Raw genomic sequence first — 15,184 nt, forward strand, 5'->3', positions numbered from 1 at the left:
TACAGCTATATGTCAGCTTTTTATGTATTTACAGCTATAGTGTTTTTTGTATTTACAGCTAGAGTGGTTTTACCTATATACAGCTATAGTGTTTTTACATATTTACAGCTATAGTGTTTTTTTGTATTTACAGCTATAGTGTTTTTACATATTTACAGCTATAGTGTTTTTATGTATTTACAGCTATAGTGTTTTTACATATTTACAGCTATAGTGTTTTTATGTATTTACAGCTATAGTGTTTTTACATATTTACAGCTATAGTGTTTTTATGTATTTACCTATTTACAGCTATAGCATTTTTATCTATTTACAGCTATAGTGTTTTTACATATTTGCAGCTATAGTGTTTCCATCTAATACGAGGAGAGTCCATGGCTTCATTCATTACTTACAGAAAATACGGGAAATACAGAACCTGGCCACCAGGAGGGAGCAAAGACACCCCAGCCAAAGGCTTAAATATCTACCCCACTCCCTTTATCTCCCAGTCATTCTTTGCCTTTCGATACAGGAGGTTGGCAGAGAAGTGTCGGACGATTTGGAGTAGTCTCTTATGGAGGGTAGTACTCTTCACTATGGGACTGTTGTTTTAAGTAGTTCTGTCAGCCTCTCAGTGAGAGCATTGACGAATGTTAGGGTCTGGACATGCAGGGAGAGTCTTTCTGCGAAACCATCCAGACTTGTATTAACAGCTCTGTCACGGATATCAGATGGCTAAGGATACCCCCCACCCCCCTACAATCTCACCCCTGTTGTTTCTCAGTGGTTTTGGGCTCCTCAGAGCAACCACCATCTCTGGAAGCTGTTTGTTTGCTTTGTGTTGGCTTGTTTTTGTGTTCAGAGAAAAGTTGATGTATGACCAAGAAAATCCTCCTAGGCTGGCCGGGCTCCTGGAACTCCCAGTCGGCCGCCTTACAATGGACACTCGTCTAACCCCTCTCAGGCTGGCCAGGCTCCTGGAACTCCCGGTCGGCCACAGGACAGCAGAACACCCACAAACTTTAACCCAGGTCGCTCCAGCAACCATGTGCCCCAGAGCTCCGCTCTTTTGGGGATTAGTAGCCCCTTGGGAGTACAAGGGGTGGGGGAATTGCCGGAGGGGAGTTCCTTTGGGAACCGGGGGTTTTGGACACCCCTAACCCCATAACGAATCATGCTGATTTTTGGACTGTGAAATCTGGGGACAGAGAGCTTTAAAAAGACACCCTGGAAGTTTTGCCGCTCCCCCGGGATCACCCCGAAACCGCCACCCATATGTATTGGGATTATGTGGGACTGTGGCTCCTATGGAGGTGCCGGGCTGGTTGGAGGGGCGGGAATGGCGGGAAAATAGTGGGATTGTCCAGGGTCTTATCAAGATGAGCTGACTGTATAAAAGGAGTGTGTGTTTTCAATAAAATCAGTTCCTGTTAAACCTGAATGCTAGGCTGTCTAGTTATTTGGGTTTGCTCCAGCTAAAATCACTTTTCCTGGGCTACATAGCAGCCTGTTCCAGGCAGAGGAAGGACACTCTGACAGAGCTACCTAGTCTGGTAGCTGGAGTCTGCTACAGGGTGGGACCTTGAGTACTGGTGCTGTCAGGCATCAGGGGTGGCTACAGGCTGTGGTCACTTGCCAGCTACATAGCTGCAATCGGCAGGGAGGAAGCAGGACCCGTTTGGCGGAGCTACCCAGTCGGGGTAGCCGGGGGTATCCGTCACAAGCTCCTTAAGCAATCAGTGTTGACGAGTTTCACTGCCTGCTTTCTTTACTCAAGTCCATGTCAGGAGCGATGCTACACACTGTCAAACTTGAGAGGCTGTGTTCCTGTTCCACGGCGTTGATTCTGGTAAGATCGTTTGATTTTTTTAATATCTGTAATGATAACGCAAGAAGACAGGGTCACAGTGTGGCTCCTTTATCTGTATAGAATCAAGGGTTCATATCTCCGGAAGGTGATTATTGAACAGGGGGGATGTATACATGATTGTTTTATTGTGTTTCTTTTTTAAGACACGATGAGTCCACGGATCATCTTAATTACTAATGGGATATTCAACTTCTAGTCAGCAGGAGGAGGAAAAGAGCACCACAGCAAAGCTGTTAAATAGCTCCTCCCTTTCCTCCCACCCCAGTCATTCTCTGGGAAGAGGTAAAGTGAGGTGTTAGTTTTAGATTCTTTAATCAAGAGTTTATTATTTTTAAAGTAGTACAAGGTTGTGCTGCTTTGTTCTAGGGTGTAGCCGTAGTCCATATCAGTCTCTTCAGTAGAGCATTGGTGGCTTTAGGGAACTTGTGGGACATAATTTTCACTGCGCCTCCCATACCTAGATGCTGCCCTAATCCTGATAGCCTAAGTAAGATGACTCAGGCTTTATCTTTATCCACAGGGCTATGGGAGGGAGAGGACCTCTTAAACCTGCTGGGCTGCCCTGCTGTCGGGCAGAGTTAAAGGTAAGTGCTGACTTTTTTTATTCTGGGTCGGTAATAAAGATCTCAGAAAAGTGGAGCACTTTATTTATTTGGGAAATAACTCCTACATGTAAAAGGAGGGAACTTCGGTGACAGCATCTTATTAGCAGGCACTGGGGCTAAGGAGACTTATTAGGTGGCTTTTACTTGGGGGACTTATCATTGGGCTGAGGGTAAAAGGACTCAGTGGGAGGTGATATTCTTTTCACATTTATTTGGGCTAAGCTGAGATTGAGAAGCGGTAGCCAAATTTTCCCCCAGGTTTATTTCAGGCTCAGTTAGCTCCCGGTGGTGTAGTTGTTATCATAATAGTAATGGCGACCGGAAGCTACATGGTTGTTACAATGGGCGGAGCTTCGTATGGCGCCAGTTTTGCACTGCACGCTCTTCCTCCAATTCCGCTTTGGAATCGGAGGGACTGTTTAGCTCAGAAGGTTGTGTTCTTAGTAAAGTGGGTCCGGACAGCATTACAAATGCATTGCGGACCTTTTACAATCTTTTTACATCTAAATTGTACAAGAGTTACTGTTAAGCACAACATATTAAGGGGACCGGACAATGTTGTAGCTACGTTCCGGACTTTTTATGTTAAAAGCAATAATGTTTTATGTTAACTGCAGTTATGCACCAAAATATAATAAAGTTTTGGGTATTAGAGAGGCCGAGGGGCACCTCAGCAAGTTTTAGCTGAGGTGTAGCTAGGTTCTTCAGTGATTTTGATCTGTTTTATTTTCATTCTGCACACAAAAATAAAAAGTTACATTTTAAGATTTAAAGAGACAACGTTTTTTATGTGTTAATTTTTAATAAAAAAAAAATTCACTCTTTTCTGAGCCTATTCCTTTTAAGACACTTGCTGTTTAGAAGTTTATTGATAATGGTCAAGCTATGCCACAATTTCTCCTATAGTATCCCAAAAAATGTATGGCCCACATGCAGTGCCCTGCGCTTCCTTTTCACACTCCACCTGGAGTTACCCTGCATTTCATGCATTTTCTGTTTTTCCCACAAGATAGAAAACAGTACTAGAGGACATATTTTCAATCATTTAGGATGATTGATTCAGTAGTGCTATTCTGAACGTTTCTTCCTTGTAACCTGTAAGGTAAGATACTTCGATAGTATCTGAGGGGGAATTCTCAGACTCAGCTGGAATAATATCTTTATCTGATCCTGAGGTTGTTCGCTTTCATACCCTTATAGGATAAGAGAAATTAGAGGGGTTACTCAAAATGATGTATCTACACCAGGGCTGACAATGACAACCAGCTGTGTGCATTGCTACCGTCACTAGTGCGGCGTCATATTGGTTTGAGGCGTTGTCTGACGCTATTAGGGCGGACACTCTCCTGGATGAGATCCAGGATAGGATAAAAGCTCTTAAATTGGCTAATGCCTTTATTACAGATGCTTTCCTTCTAGCCCGCAGAGCTTTATGGTTATAGCCTTGGCCTGCGGATGTATCCTCTAAGTCTAAACTTCTAGCTATTACTTACAAGGGAAGACCTTATTTGGACCTGGTTTGTCGGAGATTATCTCTGATATTGCGGGAGGTAAGGGTCATCTTATTCCCCAGGATAAGAGGAACAAACAAGAAGGACGACAGAGCAATTTTCGTTCCTTTTAAAAAATTCTACTATCCCAAACAGGAACAAACTAACCTGTATGGATCTAATTAATCCTGAAATAAGGAAAGACAATCCAAAAAGCCTGCTGAATCAAAGACAGCACGAAGGGCATTCCCCAGACCCGGGAACGGATATTGTTGGGGGCAGACTTCCTTCTTTACTCAGCTTGGGTTTGAGATGTTCAGGATCCCTGGGCAATAGAAATTGTGTTCCAGGGATACAAAGTGGAGTTCAAAAGTTTTCCTCCCAGAGGCAAGATTCTGCTTTCAAGATTATCTGCAGACCAGACAAAAGGAGAGGCGTTCTTACACTGTGTAGGAGACCTATCCGACCTGAGAGTGATTGTTCCTATTCCAATACAGGAACAGGGTCAGGGTTTTTATTCCAATCTGTTCGGGGTACCCAAAAAAAAAGGGAACCTTCAGACCGATTTTAGATCTCAAGAGTCTAAACAAATTTCTCAGAATACCGTCTTTTTTTAAGATGGAAACTATTCGTTCCATTATTCCGTTGATCCAATTTATGACAACCTCTGCAGTTAAGCATGCTCAGGCAATGGAATGGAGATTATGCGGATTTGTCTTCTCGGATTCTACTGGAGCAGGAGACAAGGGATTCTCTTCAATGGTGGTTGTCTCTGGATCAACTCTTTCAGGGAACCTGCTTTCTCAGACCATCTTGGGTGATTGTGACATCAGACGCCAGCCTTCTAGGGTGAAGAGCAGTCTGGGGTTTCCTAAAGGCTCAGGGAGTTTGGACTCAGTCAGAGTCAGTTCTTTCTATAAACTTCCTGGAACTGAGAATGATCTTCAATACTCTTCTGGCCTGGCCCCAGTTAGCTGTGGTCCAGTTTGTCAGGTTCCAGTCGGACAACATAACTTCAGTAGCTTAGGTCAATCATCAAGGTGGAACGAGGAGTTCCTTAGTAATGACAGAGGTATCCAAGATATTTCAGTGGGAGGCCCATTCTTGCTACCTGTCGGCGATCCTTATCCCAGGGTGGACATCTGGGAGGCGGACTTCCTGAGTAGGCAGACCTTTCATCCGGGGGACTGGGAACTCCATCTGGAAGTGTTTTCCAGCCTGATTCTTGAGTGGAGTCAGCTGGGATTAGATTTCATGACATTTTGACAGAATGCCAAGCTCCCGAGATACGGGGCAGGGTCCAGGGACCCCCAGGCAGAACTGACAGATGCTCTGGCGCTTCCTTGGAATTTCAGTATAGCATACCTGTCCCCTCCGTTGGCGTTTCTTCCTCGGGTCATAGCTCGAATCAAGCAGGAGAGGGCATCGGTGATCCAGCCCCTGCTTGGCTTTGCAGGATTTGGTATGCAGATCTGGTGGACATGTCTTCTCTGCCACCTTGGAGACTTCAGTGGAGGAAGGATCTTCTAATTCAAGGGTCCTTACTTTTTCCAAATCTAGTTTCTCTGAAGCTGACTGTTTGGGGATTGAGCGCTTAATTCTAGCCAAGTGAGGTTTTTCTGACACGGTCATAGAGACCATGATTCAGGCTCGCAAGCCTGTAACTAGAAAGATCTACCATAAGATATGGACTAAATATATTTATTGGTGTGACTCCAAGGGCTTCTCATGGAGTAGAGTTAGGATTCCTAGAATTTTGTCTTTTCTCCAAGAAGGTTTGGAGAAAGGCTTATCGATAAGTTCCCTAAAGGGTCTAATCTCAGCTTGATCTATCTTGTTCCTCAAAGATCTGGCGGATGTTCCAGATGTACAATCTTTTTGTCAGGCCTTGGTCAGAATCAAACCTGTGTACAGATCGGTTACTCCTTTATGGAGTCTGAATTTTGTTCTTAAGGTCAAGGGACTCCGTTTCAGCTTATGCATTCCTGAGATACGTTGTTATCTTGTAAAGTTTCATTTCTTCTACTCATAGAGTGTCAGAGCTCTCGGTTTTGTAGCGGGAGTCTCCTTACCTTATATTTCATTCAGATAAGGTAGTTTTACGTACTAAATTAGGATTTCTTCCTAAGGGTGTTTTCGGAGCGGAACATTAATCAGGAAATTGTTGTTCCTTCCTTGTGTCCTAATCCTTCTCTCAGAAGGAACGGCTTCTGCAATTTTGGACGTGGCCCATGTTTTAAAGTTTTTACCTGCAGGCGACTAAGGACTTTCGTCAGTCTTCTTCTTTGTCTGTGGTTTTCTCAGGAAAACATAAGGGTCATAAAGCTTCAGCTACTTCTCTTTCCTTTTGGCTGAAGAGTATCATACGCTTTGCATATGAGACTGCTGAGCTTCAGTCTCCAGAGAGAGTTACAGTCCATTCCACGAGGGCTGCTGCTTCTTCATGGGCGTTCAAGAATGAAGCTTCTGTTGAACAGATTTGCTAGGCTGCAACTTGGTCCTCTCTTCTCAAAGTTCTACAAATTTGACACTTTTGCCTCGGCTGAGGCCGCTTTTTGGAGAAAGGTTCTTCAAGCAGTGGTGCCTTCCGTTTAGGTTCCCTGTCTTGTCCCTCCCGTATCATCTGTGTACTCTAGCTTGGATATTGAATCCCATTAGTAATTAAGATGATCCGTGGACTCATCTTGTCTTAAAAAAGAAAATGTATGCTTACCTGATAAATGTATTTTTTTTTACACGATGAGTCCACGGCCCGCCCTGTTTTTGTAAGACATGGTGTTGGTTATTTTAAACTTCAGACACCTCTGCACTGTGATTTTTCCTTTCTTTCCTTAACTTCGGTCGAATGACTGGAGTGGGAGGGAAGGGAGGGAGGAGCTTTTTAACAGCTTTGCTGTGGTGCTCTTTGCCTCCTCCTGCTGACCAGGAGGTGAATATCCCATTAGTAATTAAGATGATCCGTGGACTCATCGTGTCAAAAAATAAATAAATTTATCAGGTAAGCATAAATTTTCTTTTTTTGCTGCAACGTGTGTGAGATCTGGCTATGGCAATGTGGAACAGTCAGCTTTTTTCCTTCCTTGATTACTGCGCAGCCTGTTGGCGCGCTTTTTTCTTGGCTGCGGGGGCAGTCCTGCACGGTACTCCATGTGACCGTGTGTGGCCTCTTTCTCTTCCTTTTCCTGACCGTCAGTTGCAGGAGATGAAAACGAGTTTCTCTTTGGGCCTTGGTCATAGGAGGTGGTGAGTGCCCCGGCCATTGGAAGTATAAAGGTGCCATTTAATCTTTCTGTAGTCCTTATTAAAGTACAAGCTATGGAGGACTCTGTTAGAGGGTACTCGCTCTATACCTAAATCTAATGCCTGTGTTTATTGTGAGGAGGTTTCGGTATACCCGCCTGCTCAACTATGTTCTTCATGCCTCGATAAAATAGTGATATCTAAAAGAAATAAGATGTTTAATACCACTGAGCCGTCCACCTCTGAGGGGTCTCCGTCCCGTGAGGTGCGTTCCCTACATTCATCTCCGATTACACATGCAGCTTCTCAGTGCACTTCTAATCCTCCTGTGGGAGGGGCCACGTTGCCGCCCGATTTTGCTGAGCAGCTGCAAAGTGCGGTATCTGTGGTCTAGTGCTTTATCTCCCCTGACTAAGCGAAAGGTTAAACATTGCTATGCTTCCCAGGAGTCATCTACTCCGTTGGATTTTTCTGAGACTAGATTATCCGCTGATGCAGAGGATTCCGAAACTTCAGAAGACTCTCTCTCTAGGTCGGAATCTGCGGCCTCTAAACCTCCGGCTGCGGAAAAATCAGACTTTGGGTTTAGGATGGAGAACTTACGCTTTTTGTTAAGAGGTGTTAGCCAATCTAGAGGTTCCGGAACCGAAGTTACCTGAGGAACCTTCTATTCCTAAGCTTGATAAAGTTTATGAGGACAGGGTAGTGCCCCAGACTTTCCTGGTTCCCGTAAAGAGGGCGAATATTATTAAGAATGAATGGGAGAGGCTATGATCATCATTCTCCCCTTCTTCTTCGTTTAAAAAATTGTTCCCGGTTCCAGATTCTCAGCTAGAATTGTGGGGTTTTGTCCCTAAGGTGGATGGAGCTATCTCCATGCTCGCTAAGCGCACAACTATCCCGCTTGAGGATAGTTCGTTGTTTAAGGAACCCATAGATAAGAAATTAGAGACCCTGTTTAGAGAAAATGTTCAGCACACGGGGTTCGTTTTTCAACCTGCAGCCGCGGTGGAGGGAGCCGCTACCTATTGGTGCGACTCTGTCAGAAATGATCAAGGTGGTGACTCCCCTCGATGAGATACATGAAAGATTTAAGGCCCTGAGGGTAGCTAATTCGTTTATTTGTGATGCTAATATGCAGCTTATTCACTTGAATGCCAAGACATTATGTTTTTCTGTTCTGGCCCGGAGGGCCCTGTGGTTGAAATCGTGGTCTGCTGACATGGCGTCCAAATCTAGATTGCTTTCCCTTCCATTTAAAGGAAAGATTCTTTTAGGTCCAGGTCTGGACTCGATCATATCCACGGTCATGGGGGGCAAGGGTGCCTTTCTACCACAGGATAAGAAAAATAAACCTACGGGTCCTAATTTTTGTCCCTTTCGTTCGGACAAGTCCCAACGACAGCAACCTGCCGTGAAGCCCGAGCAGTCCAAGGGATCTTGGAAATCCTCTAAGTCTTAGACTAATGCCAAGCAGAACAAGAAGCTCGTCGAGACAAAATCGGCATGAAGGGGTGGCCCCCGATCCGTCTCTGGATCTCGTAGGAGGCAGACTATCTCTTTTCGCAGATGCTTGGTTGAGAGACGTACAGGATTCTTGGGTTCTGGAAGTTGTTGCCCAGGGTTACAGGATAGGTTTAAAAACTCATCCTCCCAGGAGCAGATTCCTCTTGTCAAATCTCTCATCAAATCCAAAGAAACGGATTGCCTTTCTAGAGTGCGTGAGGGATCTCTCCTCTCTAGGAGTAATTGTACCAGTACCTCTAGCAGAAAGGGGTCTAGGGTATTATTCAAACCTTTTTGTGGTACCAAACAATAAGGGCACGTTTCACCCGATTCTAGACCTAAAGTGCTTAAACAAGTTTGTCGGTTCCATCGTTCAAGATGGAGACGATAAGGTCTATACTGCCCCTAGTTCAAGAAGGTCAGTTTATGACTACGATAGACTTGAAGGATGCTTACCTTCATGTGCCAATACACATGGATCACTTCAGGTGCCTAAGGTTCGCCTTTCTGGATCAGCACTTCCAGTTTGTAGCTCTTCCCTTCGGGCTGACTACTGCTCCTAGAATCTTCACGAAGGTTCTGGGAACTCTGCTCAAGGTGGTGAGATCCAGAGGGATAGCAGTGGCTCCTTATCTAAATGACATTCTGTTTCAGGCTCCCTCCTACTGGCTGGCAGAGGACCATTCGAGAGCTCTTCTCCTTCTTCTGCGATCTCATGGATGGAAGGTCAACTCAGGACAGAATTCTTTGGTTCCCAGTACCAGAGTGGAGTTTCTGGGCACGATAATAGACTCCATTGCCATGAAGATATTCCTAACAGACCAGAGACGAAGATTGTCTCCAGCTGTCTTGCCCTTCAATCCTCCTCAAGGCCATCAGTGGCCCTGGTGCATGAAGGTAATTGGGCTCATGGTATCCACTATAGATGTCATTCCATTTGCCAGATTCCATCTCAGGCCTCTTCAGCTGTGCATTCTGAGGCAGTGGAATGGCGATTATTCGGACCTGTCCCAACTGATCTCTCTGGACAACGGGTCGAGGGAGTCTCTCTTAGTGGCTCTATCCAGATCAGCTGTCCCAAGGGACATCCTTCCTCAGACCATCTTGGGATATTGTGACTACGGACGCGAGTCTCTCAGGTTGGCGAGCGGTTTGGGGTACCAGAAAGGCACAGGGCAGGTGGAATCGGAAGGGGTCTCTTCTCCCGATCAGCATCCTGGAACTTCGGGCAATCTTCAACGCTCTGGAGGCTTGGCCCCTCCTGGGTTTGCCCAAGTTCATCAGATTCCAGTCGGACAACATTACCTTGGTGGCTTACATCAACCATAGGGGGGGGGGGGGAATGAGAAGATCCCTAGCCATGAGGGAAGTATCTCAGATTCTGGTGTGGGCGGAGGCCCATGAATGCTCGCTATCAGCGATCCACATCCCAGGTGTGGACAACTGGGAAGCGGACTTTCTCAGCCAATAATTGTTTCATCCGGGGGTAATGGTCTCTTCACCCCAAAGTGTTTGCGGAGATTTGCAATAGTTGGGGGACTCCGAAGATAGATCTCATTGCGTCAAGACTCAACTTCAAGCTACCCAGATACGGGTCCATGGATCCCCAGGCAGAACTGATAGATGCCTTGGCAGTGCCTAGTGGGGATTCAATCTAGTGTACATATTTCCACTGTTACCACTTCTACCTCGTGTAGTGGCACGCATCAAACAGGAGTAAACATCAACTAATCTGATTGCTCCATCATGGTCGCGGAGGACGTGGTTTGCGGATCTAGTGGGGATGTCATCGTCCCCTCCATGGAGGTTGCCCTGTTGCAGGGATCTGCTCGTACAGGGCCCATTTGTGCATCAGAATCTAGATTCTCTGAGGCTGACTGCGTAGAGGTTGAACGCTTAGTCTTAGCCAGAAGAGGATTTTCTGAGAGGGTGATTGATACTCATTCAAGCCAGAAAGCCGTTCACCCGTTGCATCTATCATATGGTGTGGAGGACCTACTTACTCAGGTGTGAAACTCGTGGATATTCCTGGCATAAGGTCAGGGTATCCAGAATTCTTTCCTTCCTCCAAGATGCTTTGGAGAAGGGACTTACCGCCAGTTCCTTAAGGGGATAGATTTCGGCTCTATCTTTGTTGTTACCCAAGAAGCTCGCTGAGCTCCCTGATATTCAGTCCTTTGTTCAGGCTCTGTCCAGGATCAGGCCTGTGTTTAGACATTCTGCTCCTCCTTGGAGTTTGAATCTGGTTCTGAAGGTTTTGCAGGGGCTCAGTTCGAGCCTATGCATTCTCTTAATATTAAGACTCTGTCTTGGAAGGTTCTTTTTCTACTGGCCATTGCTTCGGCACGCAGTGTTTGAATTAGCAACCTTGCAATGTGAGCCTTCTTACCTGGTTTTCCATGCAGATAAGGCTGTCCTTTGCACTGGACTTGGATTTCTCCCTAAGGTTGTGTCTGATCGCAACATCAGGAAATTGTGATTCCTTTCTTGTGTCCTAAACCACCTTCGAAGGAACGGTTACTTCATAACTTGGATGTGGTTTGAGCTTTGAAGGATTTCAGACAAACTTCAGCTTTGTTTGTTGTCTATTCGGGGAAGCGCAAGGGGCAGAAGGCTTCTTCCGTATCCTTTTGGCTGAGGAGCATGATTCGCTTGGCTTATGAGACAGCGGGACATAAGCCTCCTCAGAGGATTATGGCTTACTCAACTAGAGCTGTGGCTTCTTCCTGGGCCTTTAAGAATGAGGCCTCTATGGAGCAGATTTGCAAGGCAGCTACCTGGTCCTCCTTACATACTTTTTCAAAGTTTTACAAATTTGACGTTTTTGCTTCGGCTGAAGCAGCTTTTGGGAGACAGGTTTTGCAGGCTGTGGTGCCCTTAGAATAGGGTCCGCCTCCTTTTTACCCTCCCGTTTTTCATTCAGGGTCCTCTAGAGCAGGGGTCGCCAACCTTTCTGACCTCAGGGACCACTAAACTCACAATTTTGAATCCCGTGGACCACTAACATGATTTTTTTTTTTAAAAAAAGGTACAATCCTCTATAGTGTGTGTGTATGTATGTATATGTGTGTATGTATGTATGTATGTATATATATATATATATATATATATATTTTACACATACTGTACATAACTAGTATAACCATAGCTAAGTTTACATTATGTATATATTTACACATTTTTAAGAATAATTTTTTGGAATTAACGAACTGAATGATAGAACTGAGAGAATACTTCCAAATGACAGATGAAGGGTGAGTGCCAACTTTTCAGCTGGAAACAGAGAGGCAGAAAGTGGGAAAAAAGAATTATGTTTAAAAGGACCACAAGACTTCCAAGTTACCTCCCCAGTTAGGAATTATTCAAAACTACTTATGCAGAGATTGGAGTCATAAATTAAGTTTATATCAGAAAGCTCTCAATATGGATGTGAGCTAAGCACAACTGATGTTACTGGCATTACTATAATACTGGTGGGATATGGCTGATCTGCTGGATGGCAATTACTATAATACTGGTGGGATATGGCTGATCTGCTGGATGGCAATTACTATAATACTGGAGGGATATGGCTGATCTGCTGGATGGCAATTTCTATAATACTGGTGGGATATGGCTGATCTGCTGGATGGCAATTACTATAATACTGGAGGGATATGGCTGATCTGCTGGATGGCAATTACTGGAATTCAGGAGGAATGGCTTTGTGCGCGGGAAAATTATTAGAATGAAAAATAATTATTATTTAATAAAAAAAAAAAAGAAGATGGAGGGGGGGAAGACAAACAATGATGTGAGTCTATCTGAAGGAATTAGGAAAACTACTACAAAGAGACAGGTGAAGGGAAGAAAATAAATGAAATATAACAGAGAATTTTTGTTTTTAGGATTTTTCCTTTTTTTATCTACTTTAATTCCACTATTTCAAGCCAAGACTATACCAACCTCTGCAGGCTTTAGAATGGAATCATCTTCCTCTGAGCAGTGCGCCAGGCGAGAGAAGTTAATACAATCTAGCTGTGTGTATAGGGAGATTGTAATTTAACTCCTCCGTCGATTTTTACTGATGTCCAGCCAGGCATTGTAGGGAGTTGCCGCATGACGGGGGTGAAACCATCAGAGGAGATTAATTCCTGCTTGATGGTGTCAAGGACCACCAACATCTTCTCATGGGCCACCAGTGGTCCATGGACCACTGGTTGGCGACCGCTGCTCTAGAGCTTGGGTATTTGTTTCCCACAAGTAATGAATGAAGCCGTGGACTCTCGTATTAAATGGAAAACATAAATTATGCTTACCTGATAATTTAATTTCCAATGTTACGAGGAGAGTTCACGGCTCCCGTCCGGTTCTCTGTTGGGCGGACCTAAATTTCTTTCGTTTTTTCTTGTGGCACCATTTATACCCTGATATTTCTTTTACTGTTCCTGGTTCCCTCTGCAAAATGACTGGGGGATGAGGGGAGTGGGGGAGGTATTTAAGAGGTAATAAATGTGTAAGTGTTGCGCTGGTACACTGACCCCTGAACCTATACAATTCTGCTCACAAAAAACAGAAAAAAGGAAGAGTAAATAGTAAAGGTGGAGGTAGTATAGGTGCGCTTACAGCTACGGGGTCTATAAACAAATGTACTATATTTATAAAGACTAATAAATACAAATACCAAAAAAAATATATATATACCTGTAGGTATTAAAAAATATTTATTCTTATATGAACCCAATTCGCCTTAGGCTAAAACTAAAAACTAATGACCGGTCATATTTAAAATGGGGATAACACTTAATAATCTAAAACCTATACGTTGTTTTAAAACGCATATATAATATACAGCAAAAATAGCGGACAAAGAATCAAAATACCAACACAGGTGTAATGTACAAATGCAATGAGATGCCAGTGGTAGTTTATGTGCAAGTGCCTAACGTGTATGTGCAATTAGTAGCGCAAGTGCCTAACTTAATATGCAAATAAAAGCTAAAGTTATTAAAAGTAGTTCAATTAGATGAGCAAATAGTATAATGAAGGTGCAAACGATGCAAAAGTTTTATATTGGTAAAGGTGAAGATGCCTGATATGTATTGAAACAAATCTTTGAATCAGTTCCAATCACTGGTATATAGTTATCCTTAATTCTCCAGTATTCTTTTGCATAAACACAAGTCTCAAAAGTCTGATTATTCTGGGGGGGCGGAGCCAACTGAGCAGCTGAGCAGACGCAGGTTCTGTTAGCTCCTGCTCTAATACCTTAATAAAACATTCCAAATGGCTCTAGAAATATAGGCCTAGATTTGGAGTTCGGCGGTAAAAGGGCTGCTAACGCTCCGCAGGCTTTTTTCTGGCCGCACCATAAATTTAACTCTGGTATCGAGAGTTTAATCAAATGCTGCGTTAGGCTCCAAAAAAGGAGCATAGAGCATTTTTACCGCAAATGCAACTCTCGATACCAGAGTTGCTTACGGACGCGGCCGGCCTCAAAAACGTGCTCGTGCACGATTCCCCCATAGGAAACAATGGGGCTGTTTGAGCTGAAAAAAAACCTAACACCTGCAAAAAAGCAGCGTTCAGCTCCTAACGCAGCCCCATTGTTTCCTATGGGCAAACACTTCCTACGTCTGCACCTAACACTCTAACATGTACCCCGAGTCTAAACACCCCTACCCTTACACTTATTAACCCCTAATCTGCCGCCCCCGCTATCGCTGACCCCTGCATATTTTTTTAAACCCCTAATCTGCCGCTCCGTAAACCGCCGCCACCTACGTTATCCCTATGTACCCCTAATCTGCTACCCCTAACACCGCCGACCCCTATATTATATTTATTAACCCCTAACCTGCCCCCCACAACGTCGCCGACACCTGCCTACACTTATTAACCCCTAATCTGCCGAGCGGACCTGAGCGCTACTATAATAAATGTATTAACCCCTAATCCGCCTCACTAACCCTATCATAAATAGTATTAACCCCTAATCTGCCCTCCCTAACATCGCCGACACCTAACTTCAATTATTAACCCCTAATCTGACGACCGGAGCTCACCGCTATTCTAATAAATGTATTAACCCCTAAAGCTAAGTCTAACCCTAACACTAACACCCCCCTAAGTTAAATATAATTTAAATCTAACGAAATAAATTAACTCTTATTAAATAAATTATTCCTATTTAAAGCGATCAGCCAATAGAATGCGAGCTCAATCTGATTGGCTGATTGGATCGGCCAATCGGATTGAACTTGATTCTGATTGGCTGATTCCATCAGCCAATCAGAAAATTCCTACCTTAATTCCGATTGGCTGATAGAATCCTATCAGCCAATCGGAATTCGAGGGACGCCATCTTGGATGACGTCCCTTAAAGGAACAGTCATTCGTCGTTCAGTCGTCGGTCCGGATGGATGTTCCGTGCTGGATGTCTTCAGGATCCTGCCGCTTCGCTCCGGATGGAAGAAGATCGAAGATGCCGCTTGGAGAAGATGTTTGCCGGT

The 15,184-nt window shown here is 44.3% G+C and overlaps 1 protein-coding gene across 1 annotated transcript in view; it reads left to right on the forward strand.

Annotated features, from left to right (window-relative positions):
- LOC128644686 (mitochondrial potassium channel ATP-binding subunit) overlaps positions 1-15,184 on the forward strand; it is a gene marked incomplete at both ends in the record, with an annotated part of 82,658 nt that overhangs the window by 26,007 nt on the left and 41,467 nt on the right.

This window comes from Bombina bombina, unplaced genomic scaffold (genome assembly GCF_027579735.1).
Source record: "Bombina bombina isolate aBomBom1 unplaced genomic scaffold, aBomBom1.pri scaffold_1084, whole genome shotgun sequence".
Taxonomy (NCBI): domain Eukaryota; kingdom Metazoa; phylum Chordata; class Amphibia; order Anura; family Bombinatoridae; genus Bombina; species Bombina bombina.